A 17,339-nucleotide genomic window follows, 5' to 3' on the forward strand; every position below is an offset into this window, starting at 1 on the left:
TGAAACTCTGTTTTCACTAAGCAATAACTCCCCATTATGTAAGCGCTAACTTTTATATTATTCTTGATGCTGTAGTGAATTACTATGTGTTGTTACTATGTAGTGTAGTACTATGTAGTGATGCTGTTGTTATTACTATGTAGTGAACAACAGCAGTTGTTCTATTAGGATGTTAGGCATCATTCTGAAGAACATTTGGGGTGGGGCATCATAACATACTTTATGAAGGGAGCTGATGGGATCAACATGTGTGTTTTAGAAAGAAAGGGTCAGTGATTGGGAAAAATTGGGGACTGAGTGTGATATTGACACTCCTTCAAGTCAGAGCTGAGCAAGCTGCCCTGAAAGTCTGTCCTAAATGGGAACATTTATCAGTGTAAATGTCATGGGTCCACATTAACTTCATTTCACCAGTTTTGTTTTATTGTTTCATCTGCCCAGGAATGGAACCTTGAAACTCCAGAGAGATGAGTGGGAAGATTCCATGTGCTAATCTCATTTCCAAATGTAATTGGCACCTGAACTATGAAGCTCTCTGCTTCCAAACGCAATGTTAACAGAGCCATCCATCCTCCTTCCCATCTAGTGGGCCAGCGTGCCACTGTAATGCACGTTCATTGCTCCAGCAATGGAGGCATAGTGGAGTTGGTACAACCTTTCTGGAGGGCAATTTGGCAATATGGATCAAAAAATTTTAATTTGTAGAAACTGCAGCCCAGCCATTTCATATCAAGGGTTTAATTTATCTCAGAGAAGTAACTGGACAAATGTGTAAGGATGCTTGTACAAAGATGTTCAATGCAGTTTTGTTTATAATTGTGAAAAATTGGGAACATTCTAAATGTCCAACGATAGAGAACAGTTTACATCCATTATGGCATACACAATGACATGTCTACTATGTAACTGTTGCAGAAATAAAGTAGAGTTGTATGTAAGGGAAAACCTCCATAGTATTAAGGCATATCCTGCAGAATGTTTCCCTGGTTAATGTTTTCCCAGTACAATGACTCTTCATTTATAACACACAAACTTGATAGTGTCTCAATAGCAACTTTTTGGGCAAATGTTTGTATAGGAAGGCATTTATATTTACATCCCTAAAACTCAATAGAACATTTTAAGCCAAATTACTTGGGAGACAAATGTCTCACATTTTATCCCAAATAAAATCGATAGCTCAGAATTACATGTAGAAGTATTGAAAAATCAAGCAAGTGACCCAGACCCTCTAGTACCGAGGGATTCTGGCTGAGAAGTGCAGTAGAAGTCACTGTGTGAGACGCCCAGGAAGGCTTTTGTAGGGGAACAGACCCCACTTTCTTGACCTGTTTGGCCTTTTTGCCCCTTGTCCATTCTTCCTGTCTGGAACATTGACGTGTTGCCTAGAGGTACAGCAAACATCAAACAATTCTGAGGCAACAAAGCTGAAGATGAAAGTCTTTGCACTGTGACAGAGAGTAAAGAAGGAAAGAGGAGGCATACCTGGGGCTCCTTGCTACATGAGACATATAAGCCTTTCAGTTGTTCATGCCTCTTTTCTCATATTTTCTGCCATATGCTTCCGAACACAATCCCTATACAATTGTTTTCATTTCTCTCTTTCTAAAAGCAAATGATAAAAATTATGTACCAATGAAGCAAATGATAAAAATTATGTACCAGTAGATGAATCAAATAAAAGAAGATACAATAAAAAAATCAACTGAGTGATAACAAAGGGTTTGTGCACCTTGGCTGTTGGTAGCAGAGGGAGAGGCCATGTTACTATACCCTAAGCAAACGTTTAGCAACCAATTTAATTGGTTGGATGATCTGGAAGTAATGCTAAGCATCTTACAGCCTAACATATATAGTTTTAAAAAACTGTGTGTGTGTGTGTGGTGTGTGTACATTTTCCTGAGTTTTACTAAAATTTCAGGAAATTGGTTGAGGGTTTTGAGCTAATGTGTGTATAATTTTTCCCATTTAATGTAATGGGAATAGGTTTCCTTTTGGCATTTTCATAAAGAATATCTGTTTTTTAGACCCAATTACTGATATTAAGTGGGATATGCCAGGATTGGGAGGGGACCCTGCTGCCCTGAAGCCAATTCCTATCTCCATGGGCTCTCTGGTCCCCAGTTCCAGTTTCACCCTTTCTCTCCCCCAGGGCCCTGGATTTGCCCACCTGCTGACCCTTGCAGGGGCTCTCTAGACCCTGACCTCATCTGGCACAACCACTGGACCCCTTGCTCCTACAGCTGAGCTGGGCCTTCCCTCTTTTAGGATCTCCCCCTTCTGGTCCCCAGAACCCCCAATCTTGGGAGAGTAGCTAATTTCCAGATTCCCAGCTGGAGCCCACAACTGCCTGACCAGTTCTTAATCCTCCCTTCTAATGGATGATCCCCAGAATGGGGGGCTGGGAACAAATTAGCAAGAAATGCAAAACTGCAATAAAAGTTTTTTAAAAATCTAAGTTAAAAAGCAGGTTATAAACAGTTTTATACTGTACTAGTCAGGAAGCTTTTGGCTGTATGTAACTCAAAATGGTAGAAACATTAATGAAATCTTATTATCTCACTCAAGAAGTTGACAAGTAGAGTATTTCCCGAGTTGGCTGATTCAGCAGCATGATGACATCATCAACAACTCAAGTCCCTTCCATAGTCCTGCTCTGCCATCTCCAGGTCATTGGCTCATCCTCTTAGTCTCATTCCCCTCATGGTCCCAAGATGACAGCCATTGCTCCAGGAGAGGCACTCTGCTGTCAATGTGTAGAGGCAGAAAAGACCTTATGCATGTCCTTCTCTGAGACTGAGGAAAACTCTCCCAGAACCTCCATCAAATTTCCCCTCATTGCTCATGGCAAGAACTGGGCCATGTGCCCCATTCTTAAGCCAGTCAGTGGCAAGGGGAATGGGAGCATCACCAAGAGTTGAACCCAGTAGATCTCAGCCCCCGCTGCATGTTAGCAATACCTGCAAAGTCTTGATGCCTGAGCTCACAACAGACCAGTTGTGAGCAGTATCTCTAGGGGTGGGACCTGGGGCTTAGTATATGTTTTTGATTCCCTAGGTATTTTAAAAAATATTTAATTTATTTGTTTGTTTATTCATTCATTTGGTTGCACCAGGTCCCAGTTGTGGCAGGCGGGCTCCCTAGCTGCAGCTCGCGGGCTCCCTAGTTGCGGCTCACCGGCTCCTAATTGTGGCATGCGAACTCTTAGCTGCAGCATGTATGTGGGATCTAGTTCCCTCACCAGGGATCGAACTCGGGGCCCCTGCATTGGGAGCATGGAATCTTAACCGCTGCGCCACCAGGGAGTCCCCACTAAGTATTTTTGATGGGCAGCAGGGGTCAGAACCACTATTTTACACTAATCATAGTTCATCTTCTGGGGCTAGGGAAGGGGCTATTTTCCCTGAAGTATCTGGTCACTAGACACCTGAAGAATATTAAGGTTCTTAGCACAGAAAATGATGGAAAGTGTTTGTTGTGTAGGCAAATGATAGTGTTTGACATATATGGTGTGCTCTTGCTTTAGGTTAAAAATTATGTAAATATATAATATAACACATATGCCAAGAAAAAATTGTGGAAGACCATGAATCAAACTTTTAATAGTTACTATCGTGGTGTGGTGAGGCGGAGAATTAGTTATAGCTGATTTCCACTCATTAATTGAAATTTTACTATGAACATTAATCACATAATCAGAAAAACAATGAAGATACACGCATTTTGAGAAAAAAGTTTTTTTTTTTTTAAAGAATAAAAGCAGTTGTAAGGGATGAAATGCTGCTTTATCCCTGTGGGGTAACCTCTGTGGGGCAAGCCCAGTTCCTCGTCCAGGAACTCACTGCTATGAGCTTAGAATTTATTACTGACCCAGCAAGAGTTTCCTCTCTTTCCCACCTGACCAGGAGAAAGGTAAACTCTCATCTGGACAGTCCCATTTTCCTCACCAGTGATTGGGTTAAGCCAGGACATGTGATGCAATTGTGGCCAATAAGATGTCAAGAGGCATCTGCTGGGGGTGTGGTGTGTGTTTCTGGGAAATGTTTCTTTACTTTTCAAAGAGACTCAGGAGAAGAGGGTCTCCTCTTCCCCAAGACATATTCTTGACTATGTGTGATGCCTGGATATTGCAGCCGTTATTTTATGATTATATGGGGAAAATGTCCACATGCTGAGGATGACAGTGAAAATCCTTGGTAACATGTTTTTAAACCTAAGGCATAATTTCCATACAATAAAGTATGAAAATCTTAAGTGTACAGCATGGCTAAATTTTGTGTATGTACACACTCATGTAAGCACTACCAGATCAAGATACAGAACATTTCCAGCACTCCAGAGGGCTCGCTCCTGCCCCTTCCCAGTCAATAGCCAATACCCACTCTTCTGATTCCTATCTCCATAAATTACTTAACTGCCCTTGAACTTCACATGAATGGATTCATACAGTACATACTGTTCTGTGTTGGGCTTCTTTGTTCAACATGTTTTCTTTGAGATTCATTCATGTTTTTATGTATATAAAAAGTTTATCAAACCAATGTATAGTGTTCCATTGGTACCACAATTTATCCATTTCCTGTTGATAGACATTTGAGTTATTTCCAGTTTTTGGCTGTTATAAAAAGAAAAGATACTGTGAACATTCTATGTATCTATCTTTGGGTGGATATATGTCCTCATTTCTCTTGTGCATATACCTAGTAGTGAAATCACTGACATAGGGTGAATAGCTATTTATTTAGCTTTAGTTAGATACTGCCAAACAGTTTACCAAAGTGGTTTAACCAATTTACACTCCCACCAGAAGTGTGATATATATATATTTTAGAAGTGTGATATTTTTGATTGTTCTATATTCTCACCAACACGGTATTGTCAGCCTTTAATTCTGGTGGGTTAGTAGTGGTATCTGATTGTAGCTTTAGTTTGCATTTCTCTGATGACCTTTTCAAGTGCTTTTTGGTCATTTCCTCTTCTAAGAGGTGCCTGTTTAAGTCTTTTTCCCTTTCTTAAAAGTGGGTTGTTTTGTCTTCTGTTATTGATTTGTAGGAGTTTGTTTACGTTTTGGATATAAGTCCTTGGTCAGATATACGAAATGCAAGTATCTCCTCTCAGTCTGTAGATTATTTCTTCACTTGCTTAATAATGTGTTCTGATGAGCATATTATATTTAATGAAGTTCAAATTATCAATGTGTTCAGCATGGTGTTTTTTGTGCTCTGTTTCGGAGATATTTGCTTACCCTCAAGATCATGGGGATATTTTCCTATCTTTTCCTTTACAAGCCTGATTCTTTTTTTTTGCGGTACGCGGGCCTCACACTGTTGTGGCCTCTCCCGTTGCGGAGCACAGGCTCCAGACGCGCAGGCTCAGCGGCCATGGCTCACGGCCCCAGCCGCTCCGCGGCATGTGGGATCCTCCTGGACTGGGGCATGAACCCGTGTCCCCTGCGTCGGCAGGCAGACTCTCAACCACTGCGCCACCAGGGAAGCCCAAGCCTGATTCTTTTTAACATTTACATTTAGGTCTGTCATCCATACCACATTAATTAAGTTTTTAAAATAAATTTATTTATTTATTTATTTTATTTATCTTTGACTGCGTTGGGTCTTCGTTGTTGCGCGCGAGCTTTCCCTAATTGCGGCAAGCGGGGGCTACTCTTCATTTCAGTGTGTGGGCTTCTCACTGCAGTGGCCTCTCATTGCGGAGCAGGGGCTCCAGGCGCACAGGCCTCAGTAGTTGTGCCATGCAGGCTCAGTAGCTGTGGCTCCCGGGCTTAGTTGCTCCACGGCATGTGGGATCTTCCCAGACCAGGGCTCGAACCCGCATCTCCTGCACTGGCAAGTGGGTTCCCAACCACTGCACCACCAGGGAAGCCCCAACACATTAATTTTTATGTATAGTGTTGGGTAAATATTTTTCCCATACAGATTATTTTCTGTATGGATATCCAGTTTTTCCAGCACCACTGAATTGCAGTGGCACCCTTGTTGTAAATCAAGTGAACATACATGTTTCAGTTCATTTCTGGATTCCCAATTCTGTTCCATTGGTCTATTTGTGTATCCTTGTATCAATACCACCCTGGCTTAATTACTATAGCTTGATGTTAAGCATTGATATCTGGTGGTGTTATGTTCTTCGTCAAGATTGTCTAGGCTGCTCTAGGTCCATTGTATTTCCATATAAATTTTAGAATTGATTTGAAAATTTCAGTACATAAACTTAGGAATTTGATTGTGATTGTATTAAATCTATAAGTCAATGTAAGGAGGATTGACTTAGCAATATCGTCTTCCAATCCATTTACTTAGATCTTCTTGATGGCTTGGTTGAGCGTCTGATTTTATTTAATCAACCGTGGAGCTACCTTACATTTGTCTTATTATTATAAACAAGATTATATAAATGTATTACATATTTTCCTTACTGCTTAAGGCATTTTTTTCTGGTTACTTGCAGCTAAAAACATCTCACCTGATATAACAAACTTGCCCTGTAGGGTGATGGATTAAGCAGAAGGCTTGAATCTATGCTACTCCCTGTGTGGCCACGGTAAGTCACCCAACTTCTCTGGGCCTATTTCCTTATCCATGGAAACCCCATAGGGTTGGAAAGTTCTTCTCTTTTTCATAAACCAGTGAACACTGACTCATCTTTTTTGTCTCAATTGAAGTATCATTTTCTTTGGGACGTCTCCTCTGATTCTTCCAGTAAAACCTAGATATTCTTTTTCTATTCATGCCTTTGAAAGCAATCAGTACACTGTAATGTCATTGTTTGCATGCTTGTCTCCATCAGTGCCTTATTAATCAGGGAACAGAGGGTGCACTTAAAGGGCTTAATTGAAGAGAGTTTAATGAAGAGACAATTACAGAGGAATAGACAGGATTAAGGGATGATGAGGTACCCCAGGGACTAGCCATGGAGGCAAGCCATTACCATTCTTGGGTCTGAAGGATAGAGATGAAGGAAGTGTTACTGGAACACAGTGAGACCAGTAGCTGTGGAGGAGAGGCTGTCCAACATATACTATGGGCTATAGGGGAACATAGCCATAGGGAGAACCATGGGCAGGTAGGGAGGGGAGAATAAACACCCTACCCTTTTTCTTACCCTCTGATTTCCTTCAGCTCCCATTGGATCAACCCAACCAGAAGACAGATGGCAAAGGATTCCAGGTGATACAGTCTGTAGAGGTCAGCCTCCTGGGGAACAAGGTAGGTCAGCAAGAGGCAGCAAATGGACATAGGGGAAGAAATAGGTAATGGTCAGTATGCTCACCTTCAGTGCAAGCTTCTTGAGAATGGACACTAAGTCTTTGAAAAACAATGTTGCCATAGTTTTTTACACACCCGTTACAAAAATTTAAATGTTATAGAAAATAAAAGACCCTCTGTTATCCCCAGAAATAATGATAGCTATTTGTTATACATCACTTCAGGTTTTACATACATGTACACCGAATATGTGGGTCTGTGGAAGACTGTATTTCCAAAAATGACCACAGCAATATTTCTGGTCTTCTATGGTCTTTCTGATATTGGCACTCCCCATCACTAGGTAAATCTATATCCTCTCCCTTTGAACGTGGGGAGGGCCTTGTGACTGCCTTGACAGATGGGATGTGGCAGAAGTGATGCTGCATGGCTTCCAAGGCCAGGTCATAAAAGGCAAAATGGATTCTCCTGGAAATCTCTTTCTTTTGGGGTGCTTACCATGGGAACCCAGCCACCACATTGTGAGGAACCCCAGGGCACATGAAGAGCCACATACAAGTGTTCTGGCTGGTTGCCAGCTGAGGTCCCAGCTGACAGTCAGCATTAATTGCTGGATGGGGGAAAGAATGAGCCTCCAGATGATCCCAGCTTCCGGTCTTCGAGCCACCTCAGCTGATGCTGCATGGAGCCGAGGCACGTATCCCCCCAAGCCCTGCCCAAATGGAGGGTTCATGAGCACAATAAATGTTGTGTTTGTTTTTTGAGCCACTGAGATTTTGAGTGCTTTGTTACATAGTCATAATAACTAAAACAGAGGCAGTATTAAAGGGCTATGATCTCAGGCTGTGGAACCAGACTTCTTGGTTTCAATGTGATCTCTGTCACTTATTCCCTGTGTAATATTTGGCAAGTTGCTCAAATTCAAATCCTCAATTTCTTCATCTGTAAAATGGGAATAAGATTAAAAATCTCACAGAGTAGGATTGGTCTATGAAACAATCAGCTTGGTTCTCAGCACATATTAAATTATTATAATTATTGATCACTGATTCCCTCAAAGACCACCAGAAAAAACCTGATGATCAAACAAAATGAAATATATTAAATTTACTGCAGAAAGGGAGAATAACACCTTGAAAAAGTCTTAGTAGTACCTCCAAGTAAAGACATTAAGGAAGGATACTTACAGGGTTTTAAAGGCTGCACTGGATGGTTTTAAGATGGGTCACATAAGGCAGGTAGCTGGTTGGAATTGGGCAGAATTTATAAGAACTTTGGATTAGTGAACGCAGAGGGGCAAGGGCATTGAAGTGAGTCTAGATGAGCAAGTTTTCTGTTTTGATAAGTAAGGTGTTTAGTTTTTATCTGTCTTATCTTCAAAGAGTGGGTACTTCCTGGAGCAAACCCCTAAACTATTACTTGGTCCCAGTATTCTTTAACACAGGAACAGAAAAGTGTGTTGTTTTCAGTTCTCATTAATATAAATTTCTTTTCATGGAAAAGGGCTCATAGCCTACCCCACCTATTATATTGAAACTTTCATTTTCATTGAACAACATACCTTGGATAGCTTTCCTTATGAGAACATATCAATTAATTTAATTCTGCTTAACATCTGCTTGATATTCACTGGTATAGCTGCAACATGACTTGTCTGCCCTTTCACATATCAACAGACACCTGGTGTGTATATGTAGTGAGGTGGGGGGCCCAGACCCTCAGAACAGTGTCTGGCACAGAGTAAGCACTCAGAGAGGGTTTGCTATTGAAAGGAGAGTGTACCTGAAGTCTGTAAAATGCCATATACATGTAAGGTAAGGATGGATGGTTGGGCTTCCTTATTACCGCATCTTATCCCATCCCACTTTTGTCATCTATGTTAGGAATCACCTCAGGATGCACGTGGCATGAAAGAGGTCCAGAAGCCCTTATGTGCTCACGGTGAGGAAAAGAGATTGCTGAGATGCAGGAAAAACAGTGAGTGTGAGGGGCGGTAGGGTGGCCAGCCAAGGCGGGGCTGGATGGAGGATGCAGCTGAGATTCAGAGGTGCTCAGGTGCCCAGGAGAGAGCTGGTGGCGTTGAGTCAATGCCAGTGAGAACGGATCACGAGTTTCAGTGGCTGCGGACTTTAGCAACTTGTGCCATCAGGCCCCCACTGAGCAGGCAGGGCAAGGGGTACCTCATGAAACCAGCAAGGACTCAAAAAAAACCAGGAGGGCCACCTTTCCCTATTGCCACGAGGACATTTCCCCTACATCCAGATATCGTCTTCAGGAGAAGGAAGCCGAAGAGGAAACATTTGAAGAAGAAGTGGCAGCCCCAGAGGGGTTTTAAATTGAAAATCAGACACAACATTTATGAAAATGAAGCTGATACAAAATGAAAATATAGGTTTTCCACTAGGGGTGGTAGCACACCAATTGGAGACCTTCAGAAATAGGTGGGGCATTTCCCCCACTTTTTTATCATGAAAACTTTCAAACGGCAATGTAAAAAAAAAAATTGAACAAATACACATACATCATCACTTAGATCTTTCAATTGTCATGGGGAATTTTTTGGCCATAATTGTTTTATCTATTTTTTCTGAAGTAGTTTAAAGTAAATTACACACAGTCTGACATTTCACCGCAAATGCATCTCTGAAAAATAAGAACATTTTTCTACATAATGCGGGGGTGTTCTTTGTTGGCAGTGGGGAGTGCCCCTGGCAGGTGCATAGGCGAGGGGCAATGCAGGGCTTACTTCAGCTCAGGGAAGAATCGTCTGGCCCAAACTCTGACAGCATCATCTTGTGGAAAGCCTGCTCCATAGAAAGACACAATTGTGTGGGACTGTGTGTGGGGTGTGTGTCAGAGGGTGCTATCCTATATTTATTCATTTAATATATATGTCTTTATTATAAAAGTCACACATAAACTGATAAGATGTGGGGACATACATGTAAAAACATTATAAAGAAGCAGCAGGAAAAAAATCACCTATAATCCACCCTCCAGGATCAACCACTGTGAACACTTTGCCTCATTTCCTTCTAGTCTCTATCTTTTTACATAGTTGAGATTATACCATGTGTGTACATATTCAGTTTCTATTTTAGAAAGCCATACTTTGAATTGGTTATTTAAAGTCTTCTGACTCCTGTCCACTTACCACACCCTAGTAGGGTGAGGACCTGGAGAGTCAGAGATCTGTTTCTGAAATGAACAATATGCCACATTTTAAAAAATGAGCCTAATTGGTGGCTTGTTAATTTACTCCACCCTACTTACTCTTGACCTCAGTTAATCCACAGGATGGTTTTATAATGTAGAGCTTATCGTGCCCATTTTCCAGATGAGACACCCAAGGCTGAGGGAGTGCAGGAAGCCACGCAGAGGTTCCACAGACTATGGGCTTCTCCACTCTTACTTATAGCCCCAAATACAACGATCAGCTCCCTGACCAGCTCCGGGGAAGGCACAGCAGGAATACTGGCGATGCAGAGCAGGCACTTCACAGGAGATCTTGGGAGATGGGAGACTCACAGACTCTCTTCTGTGGAATCCTAAACAAGTAGGATTTATCCAGTTGCACGGGGGTGTGGGTGTCTCTCTTTCCCACTTGGATCATCTGCCTCTCGGTTGGGGCATGGTTTAGGGAAGAAGAGTTTATGTCTATGTCTGTGTATGTGTACCTGGGGCCAGTACTTGGAGTGAAAACACAAACTATCTGTAGTCGGTTAAAGATGGCTGCAAATTCTTTGACATTCTTTCTATTCAAGAGGAGAGATCTATGTGCCTCTCCTTGACCCTGGGCAGGTTCAGTGACTGCTTGACGAACAGAAGTGAAATTGTGCCTGTTTGTGGGCCAAGACCTTAAGAGACTGGAAGCTCCATATTCTGTCTTTTGCACTTGCTCTTAGAATGCAGCTGCCATGCTGTGAGGAAGCCCAAGCAGCCCTGTGGAGAGGTCCATGTAGAGATAATGTAGGCCACTGGTCTACAGCCCCAGATGAACTCCTAGCCATCAGTTAGCACCAACCTGCTACCCATGGGAGTGGGCCATCTTGGAAGTGAATCCTCCAGCTCTACTCTAACTGCCCCAGCTCGTGCTTCATGGAGCAGAGATAAGCCAACTCTGCTAATCCCTGCCCAAGTCACAGATTTGTGAGCAAAGTAATTGACTATTGATATTTTAAGTCACTACATTTTGGAGTGGTTTATTACGCAGGATTAGATAACAAGAATACCACTGTTTTCTGAGCTGATCTAATAAGCCGAATTATATGTGGAACTTTTCACACATGCTGTGTCCTTTAGTCCTCATATTTCCCTCTAAGGTAAGAAAAACAATAGCTAACATTTACTGAGTGCTTGCTATATGCCTACTGCAGTTCAAAATCCTTTTCCAATTCACTTAATTTAATTGTTCCAGTAACCCTGTTTCATAGGTACTCTTATCCTCCTTTTACAGATATGGAAAACAGGCACAGAAATTGGAGAACTTGCCCCAAACCATGCAGGAGGAGGCAGAACCAAAGACACAGTTGTCTGATTTGAAAGGCAGCAATCCTAACCACTCTAATTTTCTGCCTCTCAGACAGAGGGCTGATGAGAGCACTGAGTCTCAGAGAGGTGAAGTGACTTCCCCAAGGTTGCACAGCTAATGGGTGACTTTAGACCACTTATCCTCTGGGTTCCTCCATTGAAGCTGCCATGGCCCTGACAGCACTGCCTGCCTTTTGGGCTTATTTCTGTGTGAGCCATGGCTGGCTCTCAATCTGCAGCGGTATTGCCTAGCTTGATCTGCTTCCTTACTCTGCAGCTGTGGTACCCAGTGACCTTTGGCTGTTCCCACACATTCAATTCCATCCTCAAAGCACAGGATTTTTCAAATCAAGAAAGTTCTTTAGAAGAATGTGCCTCAGGCTCAGAAGGACTTTCCAGCAGAAATTTCCAACATTCCAAGGATAGTTTGTGCTTTGAGCACTGCCTGGCTGCAGACCTCTCGCCCTTCCTGCTGGTCTCTGCCCTCTCCTACACCTTCCTCTGTCTGCTTTGCAAATGAGGGGTAGGAGTGAGCCAGGCAGGATGTCAGGGATAAGAGAAAGTGAACATGAGCTCTACTGTCACACAGACCTGTGACCTAGGGCAACTGTTAAACCTCTCTGAACCCCTGCTTACTTAGCTGTAAAATGGGATTTTGAATAACCTCTTCCTCGTAGGGTTGTTGTGAGGATTAAGTGAGGCAGTATATGTGTTTCCCAGAGCTCCTTTCAGTGTAGGCCTTGTTGCCTGTAGCTGCACAATTGACTGTAGCTCCCACACTTAAGAGAGAATATCTAGAGGCTGCTGCAGGACCCCGTGTGGCCGTCCCTGGAGCCCACGTGTCTGTCCACCAGTGCGGAGGAGCACAATGTGCCTTCTGCTTCTCTTCTGCTTCCCAGATCTGATGTGAGTGCCTTTCATTGGCAGATCCCACGTGCAAACCTGTTGGCAAGGGATTCCTGGGAATGTCCCCTCCATGCTTCTAGTCCCTGCTATGGGGGAGAGTGTAGACGGGGAGGAATGGTGCTGAGTTGCCAACAAGAAATCTAGCATATTTTCATTTCTAAAGAACCAATGGGCAAGGGCCATGCTTAACCCAGATGGGGACCAACAGTCCTCATCAGATGAAGGTGCGAGAGGCATTGCTGATGTGTGGAAGAGAGTGAGAAGCAGAGAAAGCCACGAAGGTTGGTCTCTGGGTCTCAGGCTCTTTGGAACTGCGTTTGAACATGTGACCTGGCTCAGCCAATAAGATGTGTCCTATGCTTCAAATCAGGGGCTGGGAAAACAGAGATGAGGGAGGGGTGGAGAACTTGTGGCAGAGGCAGCAATGACTACAGTACCGCATTTCCGGGGAGCAGTGGTACATTCCAAGCCTGCAGTGTGTCCAGTGAGCAGTTCTGGTGGGGCAGTGGTGTGCAGGACCGGGACCCGGAACCACACGGAAGCAGTGTTCTCATTAGACTCGCTCTGTGGCACAGTTCAGGCTGTGTTTTTGGTTGCAGAGTTTCCAAGCCTAGTTCTCTAGGCTTTCCCTTCCCAGTGATTCACTGGGTTAACTAATATCTTTTCAGTGAGCTCATTTTGTGCTTAAATTAGTCAAGGTTGGTTCTGTTGCTTGCCACCAAGTAACTGACTATAGTGAACTCAGAAGGCCATTGTGAAGATTAAATGTAAAGAACTTAGCACAGGTCCTGGTACATCACAAGCACCCAATATTAGTCAGGTTCTGCTGCAGATAACCAGACCAGGTTAAACTGAAAGAGACTTGATACAGGGGATTAGGTGCTTGCAGGATTGTTGGATGTGCTGGACAAGCAGGTTCTAGATAGAACTTCCAGGAATGTCTCCCAGAATATATCAACAAGATTGGTGTACCAAGGGAGCTTCTAAATCCTCTATGGTTGGGAGGATGGAGCTTCAGGAAGTCCCTGTCCCAGTTGCTGGCTCCAGGACCACGTTCCCTCAGCTGAGAGGCACAGATCAGGAAACTGTGCTACTACTGTTGGTTCCAGGACCACGCTGCCTCTGCCTTGATTGATGGCAAGAGAACGCATGTCCATAACCTTCCTCTCAGTAATACAGTGCAAGGCACCCATCACGCTGGACCTCTGCTATCACTGCTGCAGGAAAAAACAAATGCTCCCAGCACATGCTTACCAGTGCAGAGAGTGGAAATACATTCTCCGCCTCACTTCTGGCTTCCAAACAGTGCATCCATTTTGAAATATAGGTGTCTCAAGGACCCAATCTGTAGACCTGAGTTTGCCAACTTTGGATCTGCAGTAAAGCATGCACAAATGGAGCTGAGTGAGCCAACCCATGATGTCAGAAACACACCCTAAATATAGGGATCACTTCCTGCTTAGTGCATTGCTTGCACTTCCCTACTCTCGCTTTTGGTGCCCTGCTTTGCTGGTACCCTAAGCACATGCTCAGTCTGCCCCTGCTAGACTAAGAACCCAATGAGGAAAAGGTGAGCAGCCACAGCTTGGGTCTTCCAAGGCAGAGAGACAGAAAATGGGCAGAATGTCCATTTCTTCTGTGCTCGGGTGAACTAGTTTGACAGAACAAAAAGCCTTGCCGTGTCGCTTGTCTCCTCCAAGGCAGAGAGACAGAAAATTGGCAGAATGTCCATTTCTTCTGTGCTCAGATAAACTAGTTTGATAGAACAAAGTGCCTTGCCATGTTTCTTGTCTCTTCAAGCCTTGAGGCCTAGACTCAAAATTAATTCCCCCAAGGAGGTGCTCAAGAGGTGATACTTCATGATGCCTCTGGGACACGTGTGGGCCGAAGAGACCAAAGCCTGGGGCAGGTAGAAAGAAGACTTCTCCCATCCATCTGAGTTATCTTGGTGGGACACCAGTTAAGAAGGCAGAGCAGAAGTAGAAGACCTGCCAGTTCCTGGCAACAGCTTCTCCCACAGCAAATCTGGGTCATGTTTGAGGGAGGATGCTGATTGAGGCATGTGGCACCCGAGCTCTGAAAAAAGCACAACTGGGCAGCGTGTCAGAATCAGCCCTTGGCAGCGCAGGACAGGGTAGAGGTTAAGAGCAAGGGCCCTGGAGTCAGACAGACACGGTGCTTATGTGCTCAGGGAGTGGACAAAGTGACTTAAGCCCTCTGAGCCTTTGTTTCCTTTTCTGTATAAGGAGGTTAATACCTGTATCGTGGGTGTGGGTAGCACTGAGTGTAGTGTCTGACACTGAGTAAGTCCTCCATATGGTGAAGCAATTATTAAAATGAAAAAAGGGAAGGGAATGGACGCATACTGAGGGCCTGCTGTGTGTCAGGCATTTGCTCTATACCACCTCCTTTCATCTTCACAGCAGCTCAGGGCCTCCAAGTTACCAATAGAAACCCCTGGAGTGTGCAGTTCAGCAGCACAGAGGCAACCCTGTGATGTGGAAATTCTCCTTCCCATTTTGTAGAGAAAGAAACGTCGGTATAGCAGACACTTTCGGGGCCTCACCCGTATCCTTTTGCCCTCACCACTTCAGCAACTTCCGACAGCTGACACCTGCATTTCTTTGCCCAAGGATTTCCTGTTGCTGTCAGGCTGTCAGGCTGGGAGGACTGGGACGTTAACAATCCCCTTCCCAGCAGCTTTCAACCACTGACGACTGATGGGCGTTTGTGCAGAAATACCCTGTCTGCCATGACCCAGGGGGATAACCCTGAGGTGTCAGTGCTGCACTGTCTCTCAAAAATTCCCAATGGGATTAAGCTTCCTATCTAATAAGATATATTTATCCTTGTTACAAGTGAAGAAGTTCTCACCCTTTCCCCAAAGTGAAGAGAAGTGTGATCCCCATGGTCATGGTATCCATTGCTAGTTTGGTTTTTTTAAACTTTATATTGGAGTATAGTTGACTAAAAATGTTGTGTTAGTTTCAGGTGTACAGCAAAGTAATTCAGTTATACACGTATCAAGTCTTTTCCCATTTAGGTTATTACAGAATATTGAGCAGAGTTCCCTGTGTCCATTGCTAATTATATTAATTGTTCTTCACGATCCCACGGAAAAGTCTGTTACCTAAAGACCGAATTGTAAAATTAAGGTTAAAATTTTACATAAGACAAAAATAAGAAGAATAAAGTAGCATATAAAAATAAGCACAGGGACTTCCCTGGTGGCACAGTGGTTAAGAATCCGCTTGCTGGGGCTTCCCTGGTGGCGCAGTGGTTGAGAGTCCGCCTGCCGATGCAGGAGACACGGGATCGTGCCCCGGTCCGAGAAGATCCCACATGCTGCGGAGCGGCTGGGCCCGTGAGCCATGGCCTCTGAGCCTGCGCGTCCGGAGCCTGTGCTCCGCAACGGGAGAGGCCACAACAGTGAGAGGCCCGCGTACCGCAAAAAAAAAAAAAAAGAATCCGCCTGCCAATGCAGGGGACACGGGTTCGACCCCTGGTCTGGCAAGATCCCACATGCCATGGAGCAGCTAAGCCCGTGCACCATAACTACTGAGCCTGCGCTCTAGAGCCCGTGAGCCACAACTACTGAGCCTGCATGCCACAACTACTGAAGCCCGTGCACCTAGAGCCCGTGCTCCGCAACAAGGGAAGCCACCACAATGAGAAGCCCACACACCACAACGAAGAATAGTCCCCACTGGCCGCAACTAGAGAAAACCTGCGCGCAGCAACGAAGACCCAACACAGCCAAAAATGAATGAATGAATGAATGAATGAATAAATAAATAAATAAATTAAATTTAAAAAATTAAAAAATAAGCACATATATATAACAAGCAAAGAGAATATATGCAGAGTTCCATATTACGGTCTTTGGCTGTAATTGGTCGTGAGCTCACAGTTGATGTCTATGGCTTCCTTCTTTGCTACATATGCTTCATTTTCCTTGCTCTCAGACAGGACCTGAGCTAATTAAAATTCTTCATTTGATGGAGTGACCCAAACCATCCTTCTCAAAGGGTCTGAGTCCCCGGTTATTCTACTTTTTGTTTGTTCATTTGCTATAGTTTTACCTTAACATTGATGACCCAGAAAATCCACTGCATTCTAGACATAGTTCTTCTTGTCCCCATTTTTTTAGCTGCAATCCAATTTCCTCTTGGTTATCAAGATCAATCATTCTATCCTGTAAATAACCCACTTTCTGCTGTTTGCTTCAGTGGCATAAGGAGCTCAAAACTGCCAGGTTGGGCTTCCCTGGTGGCGCAGTGGTTGAGAATCTGCCTGCCAATGCAGGGGACACGGGTTCAAGCCCTGGTGTGGGAAGATCCCACATGCCGTGGAGCAACTAGGCCTGTGAGCCACAATTACTGAGCCTGTGCGTCTGGAGCCTGTGCTCCGCAACAAGAGAGGCCGCGGTAGTGAGAGGCCCGCGCACCGCATTGAAGAGTGACCCCCACTTGCTGCAACTAGAGAAAGCCCTCACACAGAAATGAAGACCCAACACAGCCATAAATAAATTTAAAAAATTTTAAAAAAACAAACAAAAAAAGCTTGCCAGGTTAACAGTATCATTCAATGGAACTGTCCTTGTGTCCTCTGGTTGAAGTATTCCCACCCTGGAGACTAAGACCTCCAAACCACCAGAGTTCAAGGTTCCTGAGTTGGAAA

The 17,339-nt window shown here is 44.0% G+C and overlaps 1 long non-coding RNA gene across 2 annotated transcripts in view; it reads left to right on the plus strand.

The window, feature by feature from the left end:
- Window positions 1-17,339, plus strand: part of LOC111184365 (uncharacterized) — a 59,954-nt gene that overhangs the window by 17,498 nt on the left and 25,117 nt on the right. For both annotated transcript variants that reach the window (XR_002647247.2, XR_002647245.2), the window contains exons 2-4: window positions 6,466-6,558; window positions 7,137-7,223; window positions 9,107-9,200. This is a non-coding gene — a long non-coding RNA (uncharacterized LOC111184365). The remainder of the gene's footprint in view (window positions 1-6,465; window positions 6,559-7,136; window positions 7,224-9,106; window positions 9,201-17,339) is intronic.

Source organism: Delphinapterus leucas, chromosome 15, assembly GCF_059928025.1.
Source record: "Delphinapterus leucas isolate spDelLeu-1000000601 "Yukka" chromosome 15, BTC_Dleu_Yukka2, whole genome shotgun sequence".
Taxonomy (NCBI): domain Eukaryota; kingdom Metazoa; phylum Chordata; class Mammalia; order Artiodactyla; family Monodontidae; genus Delphinapterus; species Delphinapterus leucas.